Genomic DNA, 17,276 nt, shown 5'->3' on the forward strand with positions numbered 1-17,276 from the left:
AGGGATGCAGGGATGGTCCAATATACGCAAATCAGTAAATGTGATACATCACATAAATAAAAGGAAAGACAAAAACCACATGCGCATCTTAACAGATGCAGAAAAAGCATTCGATAAGCTTCAGCACCCATTTATGATCAAAACCCTCAGCACAATGGGAATAAATGGGGCACTCCTCAACGTAATAAAGGCCATATAAGAAAAACCCACAGCCAATATCTTACTCAACGGGCAAAAACTGGAAGCTTTCCCACTAAGATCGGGACTGCGACAAGGATGTGCGCTCTCGCCGCTTCTTTTCAACATCGTATTGGAAGTCCTAGCCACAGCAGTCAGACAAGAGAAAGAGAAAAAAGGCATCCAATTAGGAAAGGAGGAAGGAAAGCTATCATTGTTTGCAGAGGACATGATAGTGTACATAGAGAACCCTGTAGACTCGACCAAAAACTCCTGAACCTAATAAGTGAATTGGGCAAAACAGCAGGATACCAAATCAATATTCCCAAACCAAAGGCATTTTTGTACACAAGCAATGCAATGGAAGAAGAGAAAAATCAGAAAAAAAATACCACTCGATATAGCACGAAGAAAAATAGAGCACCTAGGCATAAATTTAACCAAAGACGGAAAAGACCTGTACGCAGAAAACTATACAACATTGAAGAAAGAAAGTAAGGAAGACACGAATCAATGGAAGCCTATACCGTGCTCATGGATTGGAAGAATTAATATCATCAAAATGTCCATACTACCCAAAGCAATTTATAGATTCAACGCAATCCTTATTAAGATACCAATGACGTATTTCACAGAAATAGAAGAGACATTTCAAAAATTTACATGGAACCATAAACGACCCGGAATAGATGCAGCAATTTTGAGAAAGAAAAACAAAGTCGGAGGGATCACAGTACCGGACATCAAACTATACTACAACGCCATCATGCTCGAAACAATCTGGTACTGGCACCGGAACAGACCCATAGACCGGTGGAGCAAAATAGAAAGCCCAGAAATTAAGCCCAGGTCCCTATGAGCAACTCATATTTGACAAAGGGGGCAGAAGCATAAAACGGAGCAATAATCGCCTCTTCAACAAATGGTGTTGGGAGCGGCTACATGCAACAAAATTGAAATTGGATCATCAGCTGACACCATACACAAAAGTAAACTCAAGATGGAGAAAAGACTTAAATAGAAGTGGCAACACCATCAAAGTCCTATAGGAGAACATTGGCAGGAAACTCTCAGATATCCCACGCAGCAATGTTTTCACCAGTATGTGCGCGAAAGCAAGAGATATACAAGAAAGAATAAACAGATTGGAAAGATGGCGGAGGAGGGAAAGGGAGTCACGCTGACCTCCTCCCAAAACCAAGCTGGAATTGCAACTACATAATGGAGTGATCACCTGGAAAGCAGTGGAGCGATGGTGGGAGAGGAGCCTCGGTGCCGCGGACAGTGGATCCTACTCTCACACATCCCAACGGGTGAGAATTGCGGTGGAGGCTCGAGAGGGTGGGCTGGGTGCGCAAGGGCAACTGGCACCAGAGGGACATTGAAACGGCCAGTTAGCTCCCCCCAAGAAGAACGGGGTCTGAATGCTAAGCAGGAACCCCTAAACCACAGCAGCTAAAGCCGAGAAAATACAGGCAAAACGCAACCGCCAAAAGCTTAGGGGTGCTCTCTGCCAGAGACAGGTGGCTGGGGATGCAAAAAGACATCTCAAGGGCAAGCGCAAAAGTCGCAGCGGCAGCCACCCTCCTTGATCGCTGGGTAGAGGCGGCAGCAGGGTGGGCTGGTGCCTGGGAAAAGACTGGTGAGGAAAACTTTGTGAAGAGAACTGACACGGCGGCCGGTGCAGCCCGGGTGATAACGCACTTCCCACTCGGCAGCTACCATCTCGCTCAGGCAAAAGGGAATCAATTAACCTGCCTTTCGTGCGCTCCGCACACAGCTTGTACGCGTGTGAGCTGCGGGGCTGAGTGCAGGCTGGCTGGGAGAGCCTTGAGGAGAGACTGGAGACGGAGGCGTTGGGGAAAGAACGGGAGGAGGACCCGGGGAGTCCCGACTCCTTCTCCTTGCCGTAGTCTCCATAGCGCGGGAAAGGCCACACCCCGAAAGAGCCCAAAGCTGAAAAGCACACATGGACACCCCCAACACACCCAGAGCAGGCGCGCGCACTTGCGCCGAGTGACCGGCGAGGGTTGGCCAGCGTGTGTGTGACCCACGCGGGCTGGCGAACGCTTGCCCCTGCCGGCAAGGCCTCACACAGACTGGCACCCATACGGCCTGCGAGGGAGTGCACAGAGGGGCAAGGGCAGGCGTAAATTGACCTACCCGCCGCGATTGCGGAGCGGCCCACAAAATAAGTAGAGCTGCCCAGAGTCCCTGGCGGAGACACCCGAACCAGGATTATCCGGAGAGCCCTAGAGCTGATTTCCTCCCGTTTCCGTAGTCCCCATTTGGCGAGGGCAAGCAACGCACCCAAAGAGCCAAAAGCGGGGAAAACACGCCGTAGAAGACCCTAAACCGACCAGTGCCGCGAAGCTCGCCTGCCAGGAGGCCAGACGAGTACGGGAGGTCGCGAATAAGCCCCCTGGTCTGGGGCAAGCACATGCGAGCCCAGGCAGGCGGGGGACCCTGCCGCGCTCAAGGGAACGCGCTCAAGGAGCCCGCGTGACAGCGCAGAAGATCCCAACAAAGAGCCCAGCCCTGACCGAAGGGGTCACAGAGCTGCTCCACGCAGGAGTCAGGCACAGGCATTAGACTCCTGAAAGGCTCAAACAAACAACCCGAGGCCCTATAGGGTCAACAACTGACATCATCTGAGGCAAGCCCAGAAAGAACAGTACAGGACAGAAATACTTAACAGACTCTCACAGACATGGGAAGGAAAAGAAGTTCCCCTCCACTGAGTGGAAAACGGGGCCTCCCCACAGAGAGAGCTAAATGAAATAGAGGCAAGGCAACTATCAGATCCTGAATTCAAAACAATGGTTCTAAGGAAGCTCAATGACCTCAGCCAGCTCAAAGAGAACTATGAGAAACTGCAGAGAAACTATCAGGATCTTACAGCAAACTATATCAGCCTGGGAAAGGACATAGAAACTGTCAACAAGACACAAGAGGATAGGAAGACTACCATTTCGGAATTGAAGAACACAGTAGAAGGAATCCAAAGCAGGCCGGATGAAGCCGAGGATCGAATCAGTGAGCTGGAGGACAAGGTAGAAAAAAGCTCCCAGAAAGAACAAGAAATGGAAAAACGACTCAAAAAGAATGAAGAAGCATTTAGGGACATGCAGGACAAGCTGAAACGCAGTAATATCCGTATGCTAGGGATACCAGAAGGAGAAGAAGAGGAGCAAGGAATAGAGAAGCTCCTCGAAAAAGTAATGATGGAAAATCTCCCTAATTTGAGGAGAGAAAGGCTCTCCTGGATGCAGGAGGCGCAGAGGACCCCACTCAAGAGGGACCCAAGGAGGTCCACTGCAAGACACATCATCATTAAAATGGCAAATGTCCAAGACAAAGAGGGAATCCTCAAGGCAGCAAGGGAGAAGGAGAGAGTAACAAACAAGGGGGCCCCCATACGCCTAGGAGCTGACTTCTCAACAGAAACACTACAAGCCAGAAGGGAAAGGCAACAAATATTCCAAGCCATGAAAAGCAAGGGCCTACGGCCAAGGCTGCTCTACCCAGCTAGGCTCTCCTTTAAAATGGAAGGAGAAATACGGAGTTTCGCAGACAAAAGAAAGCTAAAAGAATACATCTCTACCACACCAGCACTCCAAGGTATGCTAAGGGGACTGGTTTAAGCAGATGAAGGCAAAGAATGAGACAGAGACGAACACAAGTACAAAGAGAAATGATGAGTAAGTTTCTATCCGTAATATCCCTCAATGTGAGTGGACTAAATGCCCCAATCAGAAGACACAGGGGAGCTGAATGGATAAGAAAACATGACCCACACATATGGTGCCTGCAAGAGACCCCCCTCGAGCACGAGACCTACACAGACTGAAAGTAAAGGGATGGACAAAAATATTCCAAGCAAATGGGCATGAGCAAAAGGCCGGGGTTGCCATGCTTGTATCAGACAAAGTAGATTTCAAAACAAAGGCCATAAAGAGAGACCCAGAGGGACACTTTTTCATACTTAAAGGAAGAATCTATCAAGAAGACATCAACACCGTACACTTATATGCTCCCAATATAGGAGCCCCCAAGTTTATAAGGAAAGTGTTGGATGACTTCAAAAAAGATATAGACAGCAACACACTGATAGTAGGGGGTTGCAACACCCCACTGTCAAAAATGGACAGATCTTCCAAACACAGCATTAATAAACATATCGTGGCGCTGAATGACACACTGAATCAAAGAGACTTAACCGACATATATTGAACCTTACATCCCAAAGAAGAAAAGTACACAGTCTTCTCCCATGCTCATGGCCGTTTTTCAAAGATAGACCACATGATAGGACACAAAGCAAGCCTCAGCAAACTCAGGAAAGTTGAAATAATACCAAACTTTTTCTCACACCACAAGGCCTTGAAACTCGACATCAACCTCAAAGAGAAACTTCAAAAACTTGCAAACTCGTGGAGACTGAACAGTACCCTCTTAAACAATGAATCGGTCAATAATGAGATGAGAAGAACTAAAAAAATTTCCTGAAACAAATGAAAATGAAAGACAACAGTCCAAAACCTGTGGGACACAGCAAAGGCGGTCCTGAGAGGGAAGTTCATAGCAATACAGGCTTCCTTAAAAAGGGAGAACCATTTCAAATAAAAGACCTAACGCTACCACTTCAAGACCTGGAGAAACAACAACAAATACATCCCAGAACCACGAGAAGGAAGGAAATAGTCAAGATTAGAGCAGAACTGAGTGACATAGAGACAAAAAACAATTCAGAGCATCATCCAATCCAGAGGCTGGTTCTTTGAAAAGACTAATAAAATTGAGAAGCCTTTAAGCAGACTCCTCAAGGAAAAAAGGGAGAGGACACAAATTAGTAATATCAGAAATGAAAGAGGAGAAATAACAACTGATACCACAGAAATACAAAGGATCGTCAGAAACTACTATGAACAAGTATATGCCAAGGACTTTGGAAATCTTGATGAAATGGACAAATCTCTAGAAAAGTATAATCTTCCAACCCTGAAGGCGGAAGAAACAGAAAGCTTGAACAGGCCGATAACAGCTGGGGAAATTGAAGCAGTCATCAAGAAACTCCCAGCACACAAAGGCCCAGGGCCGGACGGTTTCCCAGGAGAACTTTACAGAACATTTAAGGAAGAGCTAAGCCCTGTCCTTCTCAGACTATTCCAAAAATTCCAAGAGCAGGGAAGACTCCCAGACTCATTCCATGAGGCCAGCATCACCCTGATCCCAAAACCAGATAAAGACCCTACAAAGAAAGAAAACTACAGGCCAAGGTCGCTGATGAACGTAGATGCCGAAATCCTCCACAAAATATTGGCAAACCGCATCCAGCCATACATTCCAAAGATTATCCACCACGACCAAGTGGGATTCATCCCAGGGATGCAGGGATGGTCCAATATACGCAAATCAGTAAATGTGATACATCACATAAATAAAAGGAAAGACAAAAACCACATGCGCATCTTAACAGATGCAGAAAAAGCATTCGATAAGCTTCAGCACCCATTTATGATCAAAACCCTCAGCACAATGGGAATAAATGGGGCACTCCTCAACGTAATAAAGGCCATATAAGAAAAACCCACAGCCAATATCTTACTCAACGGGCAAAAACTGGAAGCTTTCCCACTAAGATCGGGACTGCGACAAGGATGTGCGCTCTCGCCGCTTCTTTTCAACATCGTATTGGAAGTCCTAGCCACAGCAGTCAGACAAGAGAAAGAGAAAAAAGGCATCCAATTAGGAAAGGAGGAAGGAAAGCTATCATTGTTTGCAGAGGACATGATAGTGTACATAGAGAACCCTGTAGACTCGACCAAAAACTCCTGAACCTAATAAGTGAATTGGGCAAAACAGCAGGATACCAAATCAATATTCCCAAACCAAAGGCATTTTTGTACACAAGCAATGCAATGGAAGAAGAGAAAAATCAGAAAAAAAATACCACTCGATATAGCACGAAGAAAAATAGAGCACCTAGGCATAAATTTAACCAAAGACGGAAAAGACCTGTACGCAGAAAACTATACAACATTGAAGAAAGAAAGTAAGGAAGACACGAATCAATGGAAGCCTATACCGTGCTCATGGATTGGAAGAATTAATATCATCAAAATGTCCATACTACCCAAAGCAATTTATAGATTCAACGCAATCCTTATTAAGATACCAATGACGTATTTCACAGAAATAGAAGAGACATTTCAAAAATTTACATGGAACCATAAACGACCCGGAATAGATGCAGCAATTTTGAGAAAGAAAAACAAAGTCGGAGGGATCACAGTACCGGACATCAAACTATACTACAACGCCATCATGCTCGAAACAATCTGGTACTGGCACCGGAACAGACCCATAGACCGGTGGAGCAAAATAGAAAGCCCAGAAATTAAGCCCAGGTCCCTATGAGCAACTCATATTTGACAAAGGGGGCAGAAGCATAAAACGGAGCAATAATCGCCTCTTCAACAAATGGTGTTGGGAGCGGCTACATGCAACAAAATTGAAATTGGATCATCAGCTGACACCATACACAAAAGTAAACTCAAGATGGAGAAAAGACTTAAATAGAAGTGGCAACACCATCAAAGTCCTATAGGAGAACATTGGCAGGAAACTCTCAGATATCCCACGCAGCAATGTTTTCACCAGTATGTGCGCGAAAGCAAGAGATATACAAGAAAGAATAAACAGATTGGAAAGATGGCGGAGGAGGGAAAGGGAGTCACGCTGACCTCCTCCCAAAACCAAGCTGGAATTGCAACTACATAATGGAGTGATCACCTGGAAAGCAGTGGAGCGATGGTGGGAGAGGAGCCTCGGTGCCGCGGACAGTGGATCCTACTCTCACACATCCCAACGGGTGAGAATTGCGGTGGAGGCTCGAGAGGGTGGGCTGGGTGCGCAAGGGCAACTGGCACCAGAGGGACATTGAAACGGCCAGTTAGCTCCCCCCAAGAAGAACGGGGTCTGAATGCTAAGCAGGAACCCCTAAACCACAGCAGCTAAAGCCGAGAAAATACAGGCAAAACGCAACCGCCAAAAGCTTAGGGGTGCTCTCTGCCAGAGACAGGTGGCTGGGGATGCAAAAAGACATCTCAAGGGCAAGCGCAAAAGTCGCAGCGGCAGCCACCCTCCTTGATCGCTGGGTAGAGGCGGCAGCAGGGTGGGCTGGTGCCTGGGAAAAGACTGGTGAGGAAAACTTTGTGAAGAGAACTGACACGGCGGCCGGTGCAGCCCGGGTGATAACGCACTTCCCACTCGGCAGCTACCATCTCGCTCAGGCAAAAGGGAATCAATTAACCTGCCTTTCGTGCGCTCCGCACACAGCTTGTACGCGTGTGAGCTGCGGGGCTGAGTGCAGGCTGGCTGGGAGAGCCTTGAGGAGAGACTGGAGACGGAGGCGTTGGGGAAAGAACGGGAGGAGGACCCGGGGAGTCCCGACTCCTTCTCCTTGCCGTAGTCTCCATAGCGCGGGAAAGGCCACACCCCGAAAGAGCCCAAAGCTGAAAAGCACACATGGACACCCCCAACACACCCAGAGCAGGCGCGCGCACTTGCGCCGAGTGACCGGCGAGGGTTGGCCAGCGTGTGTGTGACCCACGCGGGCTGGCGAACGCTTGCCCCTGCCGGCAAGGCCTCACACAGACTGGCACCCATACGGCCTGCGAGGGAGTGCACAGAGGGGCAAGGGCAGGCGTAAATTGACCTACCCGCCGCGATTGCGGAGCGGCCCACAAAATAAGTAGAGCTGCCCAGAGTCCCTGGCGGAGACACCCGAACCAGGATTATCCGGAGAGCCCTAGAGCTGATTTCCTCCCGTTTCCGTAGTCCCCATTTGGCGAGGGCAAGCAACGCACCCAAAGAGCCAAAAGCGGGGAAAACACGCCGTAGAAGACCCTAAACCGACCAGTGCCGCGAAGCTCGCCTGCCAGGAGGCCAGACGAGTACGGGAGGTCGCGAATAAGCCCCCTGGTCTGGGGCAAGCACATGCGAGCCCAGGCAGGCGGGGGGACCCTGCCGCGCTCAAGGGAACGCGCTCAAGGAGCCCGCGTGACAGCGCAGAAGATCCCAACAAAGAGCCCAGCCCTGACCGAAGGGGTCACAGAGCTGCTCCACGCAGGAGTCAGGCACAGGCATTAGACTCCTGAAAGGCTCAAACAAACAACCCGAGGCCCTATAGGGTCAACAACTGACATCATCTGAGGCAAGCCCAGAAAGAACAGTACAGGACAGAAATACTTAACAGACTCTCACAGACATGGGAAGGAAAAGAAGTTCCCCTCCACTGAGTGGAAAACGGGGCCTCCCCACAGAGAGAGCTAAATGAAATAGAGGCAAGGCAACTATCAGATCCTGAATTCAAAACAATGGTTCTAAGGAAGCTCAATGACCTCAGCCAGCTCAAAGAGAACTATGAGAAACTGCAGAGAAACTATCAGGATCTTACAGCAAACTATATCAGCCTGGGAAAGGACATAGAAACTGTCAACAAGACACAAGAGGATAGGAAGACTACCATTTCGGAATTGAAGAACACAGTAGAAGGAATCCAAAGCAGGCCGGATGAAGCCGAGGATCGAATCAGTGAGCTGGAGGACAAGGTAGAAAAAAGCTCCCAGAAAGAACAAGAAATGGAAAAACGACTCAAAAAGAATGAAGAAGCATTTAGGGACATGCAGGACAAGCTGAAACGCAGTAATATCCGTATGCTAGGGATACCAGAAGGAGAAGAAGAGGAGCAAGGAATAGAGAAGCTCCTCGAAAAAGTAATGATGGAAAATCTCCCTAATTTGAGGAGAGAAAGGCTCTCCTGGATGCAGGAGGCGCAGAGGACCCCACTCAAGAGGGACCCAAGGAGGTCCACTGCAAGACACATCATCATTAAAATGGCAAATGTCCAAGACAAAGAGGGAATCCTCAAGGCAGCAAGGGAGAAGGAGAGAGTAACAAACAAGGGGGCCCCCATACGCCTAGGAGCTGACTTCTCAACAGAAACACTACAAGCCAGAAGGGAAAGGCAACAAATATTCCAAGCCATGAAAAGCAAGGGCCTACGGCCAAGGCTGCTCTACCCAGCTAGGCTCTCCTTTAAAATGGAAGGAGAAATACGGAGTTTCGCAGACAAAAGAAAGCTAAAAGAATACATCTCTACCACACCAGCACTCCAAGGTATGCTAAGGGGACTGGTTTAAGCAGATGAAGGCAAAGAATGAGACAGAGACGAACACAAGTACAAAGAGAAATGATGAGTAAGTTTCTATCCGTAATATCCCTCAATGTGAGTGGACTAAATGCCCCAATCAGAAGACACAGGGGAGCTGAATGGATAAGAAAACATGACCCACACATATGGTGCCTGCAAGAGACCCCCCTCGAGCACGAGACCTACACAGACTGAAAGTAAAGGGATGGACAAAAATATTCCAAGCAAATGGGCATGAGCAAAAGGCCGGGGTTGCCATGCTTGTATCAGACAAAGTAGATTTCAAAACAAAGGCCATAAAGAGAGACCCAGAGGGACACTTTTTCATACTTAAAGGAAGAATCTATCAAGAAGACATCAACACCGTACACTTATATGCTCCCAATATAGGAGCCCCCAAGTTTATAAGGAAAGTGTTGGATGACTTCAAAAAAGATATAGACAGCAACACACTGATAGTAGGGGGTTGCAACACCCCACTGTCAAAAATGGACAGATCTTCCAAACACAGCATTAATAAACATATCGTGGCGCTGAATGACACACTGAATCAAAGAGACTTAACCGACATATATTGAACCTTACATCCCAAAGAAGAAAAGTACACAGTCTTCTCCCATGCTCATGGCAGTTTTTCAAAGATAGACCACATGATAGGACACAAAGCAAGCCTCAGCAAACTCAGGAAAGTTGAAATAATACCAAACTTTTTCTCACACCACAAGGCCTTGAAACTCGACATCAACCTCAAAGAGAAACTTCAAAAACTTGCAAACTCGTGGAGACTGAACAGTACCCTCTTAAACAATGAATCGGTCAATAATGAGATGAGAAGAACTAAAAAAATTTCCTGAAACAAATGAAAATGAAAGACAACAGTCCAAAACCTGTGGGACACAGCAAAGGCGGTCCTGAGAGGGAAGTTCATAGCAATACAGGCTTCCTTAAAAAGGGAGAACCATTTCAAATAAAAGACCTAACGCTACCACTTCAAGACCTGGAGAAACAACAACAAATACATCCCAGAACCACGAGAAGGAAGGAAATAGTCAAGATTAGAGCAGAACTGAGTGACATAGAGACAAAAAACAATTCAGAGCATCATCCAATCCAGAGGCTGGTTCTTTGAAAAGACTAATAAAATTGAGAAGCCTTTAAGCAGACTCGTCAAGGAAAAAAGGGAGAGGACACAAATTAGTAATATCAGAAATGAAAGAGGAGAAATAACAACTGATACCACAGAAATACAAAGGATCGTCAGAAACTACTATGAACAAGTATATGCCAAGGACTTTGGAAATCTTGATGAAATGGACAAATCTCTAGAAAAGTATAATCTTCCAACCCTGAAGGCGGAAGAAACAGAAAGCTTGAACAGGCCGATAACAGCTGGGGAAATTGAAGCAGTCATCAAGAAACTCCCAGCACACAAAGGCCCAGGGCCGGACGGTTTCCCAGGAGAACTTTACAGAACATTTAAGGAAGAGCTAAGCCCTGTCCTTCTCAGACTATTCCAAAAATTCCAAGAGCAGGGAAGACTCCCAGACTCATTCCATGAGGCCAGCATCACCCTGATCCCAAAACCAGATAAAGACCCTACAAAGAAAGAAAACTACAGGCCAAGGTCGCTGATGAACGTAGATGCCGAAATCCTCCACAAAATATTGGCAAACCGCATCCAGCCATACATTCCAAAGATTATCCACCACGACCAAGTGGGATTCATCCCAGGGATGCAGGGATGGTCCAATATACGCAAATCAGTAAATGTGATACATCACATAAATAAAAGGAAAGACAAAAACCACATGCGCATCTTAACAGATGCAGAAAAAGCATTCGATAAGCTTCAGCACCCATTTATGATCAAAACCCTCAGCACAATGGGAATAAATGGGGCACTCCTCAACGTAATAAAGGCCATATAAGAAAAACCCACAGCCAATATCTTACTCAACGGGCAAAAACTGGAAGCTTTCCCACTAAGATCGGGACTGCGACAAGGATGTGCGCTCTCGCCGCTTCTTTTCAACATCGTATTGGAAGTCCTAGCCACAGCAGTCAGACAAGAGAAAGAGAAAAAAGGCATCCAATTAGGAAAGGAGGAAGGAAAGCTATCATTGTTTGCAGAGGACATGATAGTGTACATAGAGAACCCTGTAGACTCGACCAAAAACTCCTGAACCTAATAAGTGAATTGGGCAAAACAGCAGGATACCAAATCAATATTCCCAAACCAAAGGCATTTTTGTACACAAGCAATGCAATGGAAGAAGAGAAAAATCAGAAAAAAAATACCACTCGATATAGCACGAAGAAAAATAGAGCACCTAGGCATAAATTTAACCAAAGACGGAAAAGACCTGTACGCAGAAAACTATACAACATTGAAGAAAGAAAGTAAGGAAGACACGAATCAATGGAAGCCTATACCGTGCTCATGGATTGGAAGAATTAATATCATCAAAATGTCCATACTACCCAAAGCAATTTATAGATTCAACGCAATCCTTATTAAGATACCAATGACGTATTTCACAGAAATAGAAGAGACATTTCAAAAATTTACATGGAACCATAAACGACCCGGAATAGATGCAGCAATTTTGAGAAAGAAAAACAAAGTCGGAGGGATCACAGTACCGGACATCAAACTATACTACAACGCCATCATGCTCGAAACAATCTGGTACTGGCACCGGAACAGACCCATAGACCGGTGGAGCAAAATAGAAAGCCCAGAAATTAAGCCCAGGTCCCTATGAGCAACTCATATTTGACAAAGGGGGCAGAAGCATAAAACGGAGCAATAATCGCCTCTTCAACAAATGGTGTTGGGAGCGGCTACATGCAACAAAATTGAAATTGGATCATCAGCTGACACCATACACAAAAGTAAACTCAAGATGGAGAAAAGACTTAAATAGAAGTGGCAACACCATCAAAGTCCTATAGGAGAACATTGGCAGGAAACTCTCAGATATCCCACGCAGCAATGTTTTCACCAGTATGTGCGCGAAAGCAAGAGATATACAAGAAAGAATAAACAGATTGGAAAGATGGCGGAGGAGGGAAAGGGAGTCACGCTGACCTCCTCCCAAAACCAAGCTGGAATTGCAACTACATAATGGAGTGATCACCTGGAAAGCAGTGGAGCGATGGTGGGAGAGGAGCCTCGGTGCCGCGGACAGTGGATCCTACTCTCACACATCCCAACGGGTGAGAATTGCGGTGGAGGCTCGAGAGGGTGGGCTGGGTGCGCAAGGGCAACTGGCACCAGAGGGACATTGAAACGGCCAGTTAGCTCCCCCCAAGAAGAACGGGGTCTGAATGCTAAGCAGGAACCCCTAAACCACAGCAGCTAAAGCCGAGAAAATACAGGCAAAACGCAACCGCCAAAAGCTTAGGGGTGCTCTCTGCCAGAGACAGGTGGCTGGGGATGCAAAAAGACATCTCAAGGGCAAGCGCAAAAGTCGCAGCGGCAGCCACCCTCCTTGATCGCTGGGTAGAGGCGGCAGCAGGGTGGGCTGGTGCCTGGGAAAAGACTGGTGAGGAAAACTTTGTGAAGAGAACTGACACGGCGGCCGGTGCAGCCCGGGTGATAACGCACTTCCCACTCGGCAGCTACCATCTCGCTCAGGCAAAAGGGAATCAATTAACCTGCCTTTCGTGCGCTCCGCACACAGCTTGTACGCGTGTGAGCTGCGGGGCTGAGTGCAGGCTGGCTGGGAGAGCCTTGAGGAGAGACTGGAGACGGAGGCGTTGGGGAAAGAACGGGAGGAGGACCCGGGGAGTCCCGACTCCTTCTCCTTGCCGTAGTCTCCATAGCGCGGGAAAGGCCACACCCCGAAAGAGCCCAAAGCTGAAAAGCACACATGGACACCCCCAACACACCCAGAGCAGGCGCGCGCACTTGCGCCGAGTGACCGGCGAGGGTTGGCCAGCGTGTGTGTGACCCACGCGGGCTGGCGAACGCTTGCCCCTGCCGGCAAGGCCTCACACAGACTGGCACCCATACGGCCTGCGAGGGAGTGCACAGAGGGGCAAGGGCAGGCGTAAATTGACCTACCCGCCGCGATTGCGGAGCGGCCCACAAAATAAGTAGAGCTGCCCAGAGTCCCTGGCGGAGACACCCGAACCAGGATTATCCGGAGAGCCCTAGAGCTGATTTCCTCCCGTTTCCGTAGTCCCCATTTGGCGAGGGCAAGCAACGCACCCAAAGAGCCAAAAGCGGGGAAAACACGCCGTAGAAGACCCTAAACCGACCAGTGCCGCGAAGCTCGCCTGCCAGGAGGCCAGACGAGTACGGGAGGTCGCGAATAAGCCCCCTGGTCTGGGGCAAGCACATGCGAGCCCAGGCAGGCGGGGGGACCCTGCCGCGCTCAAGGGAACGCGCTCAAGGAGCCCGCGTGACAGCGCAGAAGATCCCAACAAAGAGCCCAGCCCTGACCGAAGGGGTCACAGAGCTGCTCCACGCAGGAGTCAGGCACAGGCATTAGACTCCTGAAAGGCTCAAACAAACAACCCGAGGCCCTATAGGGTCAACAACTGACATCATCTGAGGCAAGCCCAGAAAGAACAGTACAGGACAGAAATACTTAACAGACTCTCACAGACATGGGAAGGAAAAGAAGTTCCCCTCCACTGAGTGGAAAACGGGGCCTCCCCACAGAGAGAGCTAAATGAAATAGAGGCAAGGCAACTATCAGATCCTGAATTCAAAACAATGGTTCTAAGGAAGCTCAATGACCTCAGCCAGCTCAAAGAGAACTATGAGAAACTGCAGAGAAACTATCAGGATCTTACAGCAAACTATATCAGCCTGGGAAAGGACATAGAAACTGTCAACAAGACACAAGAGGATAGGAAGACTACCATTTCGGAATTGAAGAACACAGTAGAAGGAATCCAAAGCAGGCCGGATGAAGCCGAGGATCGAATCAGTGAGCTGGAGGACAAGGTAGAAAAAAGCTCCCAGAAAGAACAAGAAATGGAAAAACGACTCAAAAAGAATGAAGAAGCATTTAGGGACATGCAGGACAAGCTGAAACGCAGTAATATCCGTATGCTAGGGATACCAGAAGGAGAAGAAGAGGAGCAAGGAATAGAGAAGCTCCTCGAAAAAGTAATGATGGAAAATCTCCCTAATTTGAGGAGAGAAAGGCTCTCCTGGATGCAGGAGGCGCAGAGGACCCCACTCAAGAGGGACCCAAGGAGGTCCACTGCAAGACACATCATCATTAAAATGGCAAATGTCCAAGACAAAGAGGGAATCCTCAAGGCAGCAAGGGAGAAGGAGAGAGTAACAAACAAGGGGGCCCCCATACGCCTAGGAGCTGACTTCTCAACAGAAACACTACAAGCCAGAAGGGAAAGGCAACAAATATTCCAAGCCATGAAAAGCAAGGGCCTACGGCCAAGGCTGCTCTACCCAGCTAGGCTCTCCTTTAAAATGGAAGGAGAAATACGGAGTTTCGCAGACAAAAGAAAGCTAAAAGAATACATCTCTACCACACCAGCACTCCAAGGTATGCTAAGGGGACTGGTTTAAGCAGATGAAGGCAAAGAATGAGACAGAGACGAACACAAGTACAAAGAGAAATGATGAGTAAGTTTCTATCCGTAATATCCCTCAATGTGAGTGGACTAAATGCCCCAATCAGAAGACACAGGGGAGCTGAATGGATAAGAAAACATGACCCACACATATGGTGCCTGCAAGAGACCCCCCTCGAGCACGAGACCTACACAGACTGAAAGTAAAGGGATGGACAAAAATATTCCAAGCAAATGGGCATGAGCAAAAGGCCGGGGTTGCCATGCTTGTATCAGACAAAGTAGATTTCAAAACAAAGGCCATAAAGAGAGACCCAGAGGGACACTTTTTCATACTTAAAGGAAGAATCTATCAAGAAGACATCAACACCGTACACTTATATGCTCCCAATATAGGAGCCCCCAAGTTTATAAGGAAAGTGTTGGATGACTTCAAAAAAGATATAGACAGCAACACACTGATAGTAGGGGGTTGCAACACCCCACTGTCAAAAATGGACAGATCTTCCAAACACAGCATTAATAAACATATCGTGGCGCTGAATGACACACTGAATCAAAGAGACTTAACCGACATATATTGAACCTTACATCCCAAAGAAGAAAAGTACACAGTCTTCTCCCATGCTCATGGCAGTTTTTCAAAGATAGACCACATGATAGGACACAAAGCAAGCCTCAGCAAACTCAGGAAAGTTGAAATAATACCAAACTTTTTCTCACACCACAAGGCCTTGAAACTCGACATCAACCTCAAAGAGAAACTTCAAAAACTTGCAAACTCGTGGAGACTGAACAGTACCCTCTTAAACAATGAATCGGTCAATAATGAGATGAGAAGAACTAAAAAAATTTCCTGAAACAAATGAAAATGAAAGACAACAGTCCAAAACCTGTGGGACACAGCAAAGGCGGTCCTGAGAGGGAAGTTCATAGCAATACAGGCTTCCTTAAAAAGGGAGAACCATTTCAAATAAAAGACCTAACGCTACCACTTCAAGACCTGGAGAAACAACAACAAATACATCCCAGAACCACGAGAAGGAAGGAAATAGTCAAGATTAGAGCAGAACTGAGTGACATAGAGACAAAAAACAATTCAGAGCATCATCCAATCCAGAGGCTGGTTCTTTGAAAAGACTAATAAAATTGACAAGCCTTTAAGCAGACTCCTCAAGGAAAAAAGGGAGAGGACACAAATTAGTAATATCAGAAATGAAAGAGGAGAAATAACAACTGATACCACAGAAATACAAAGGATCGTCAGAAACTACTATGAACAAGTATATGCCAAGGACTTTGGAAATCTTGATGAAATGGACAAATCTCTAGAAAAGTATAATCTTCCAACCCTGAAGGCGGAAGAAACAGAAAGCTTGAACAGGCCGATAACAGCTGGGGAAATTGAAGCAGTCATCAAGAAACTCCCAGCACACAAAGGCCCAGGGCCGGACGGTTTCCCAGGAGAACTTTACAGAACATTTAAGGAAGAGCTAAGCCCTGTCCTTCTCAGACTATTCCAAAAATTCCAAGAGCAGGGAAGACTCCCAGACTCATTCCATGAGGCCAGCATCACCCTGATCCCAAAACCAGATAAAGACCCTACAAAGAAAGAAAACTACAGGCCAAGTTCGCTGATGAACGTAGATGCCGAAATCCTCCACAAAATATTGGCAAACCGCATCCAGCCATACATTCCAAAGATTATCCACCACGACCAAGTGGGATTCATCCCAGGGATGCAGGGATGGTCCAATATACGCAAATCAGTAAATGTGATACATCACATAAATAAAAGGAAAGACAAAAACCACATGCGCATCTTAACAGATGCAGAAAAAGCATTCGATAAGCTTCAGCACCCATTTATGATCAAAACCCTCAGCACAATGGGAATAAATGGGGCACTCCTCAACGTAATAAAGGCCATATAAGAAAAACCCACAGCCAATATCTTACTCAACGGGCAAAAACTGGAAGCTTTCCCACTAAGATCGGGACTGCGACAAGGATGTGCGCTCTCGCCGCTTCTTTTCAACATCGTATTGGAAGTCCTAGCCACAGCAGTCAGACAAGAGAAAGAGAAAAAAGGCATCCAATTAGGAAAGGAGGAAGGAAAGCTATCATTGTTTGCAGAGGACATGATAGTGTACATAGAGAACCCTGTAGACTCGACCAAAAACTCCTGAACCTAATAAGTGAATTGGGCAAAACAGCAGGATACCAAATCAATATTCCCAAACCAAAGGCATTTTTGTACACAAGCAATGCAATGGAAGAAGAGAAAAATCAGAAAAAAATACCACTCGATATAGCACGAAGAAAA

The sequence above is a fragment of the Pteronotus mesoamericanus genome, unplaced genomic scaffold, assembly GCF_021234165.1.
Source record: "Pteronotus mesoamericanus isolate MK-2021 breed Mesoamerican mustached bat unplaced genomic scaffold, CSHL_Meso_final scaffold_85, whole genome shotgun sequence".
Lineage (NCBI taxonomy): Eukaryota > Metazoa > Chordata > Mammalia > Chiroptera > Mormoopidae > Pteronotus > Pteronotus mesoamericanus.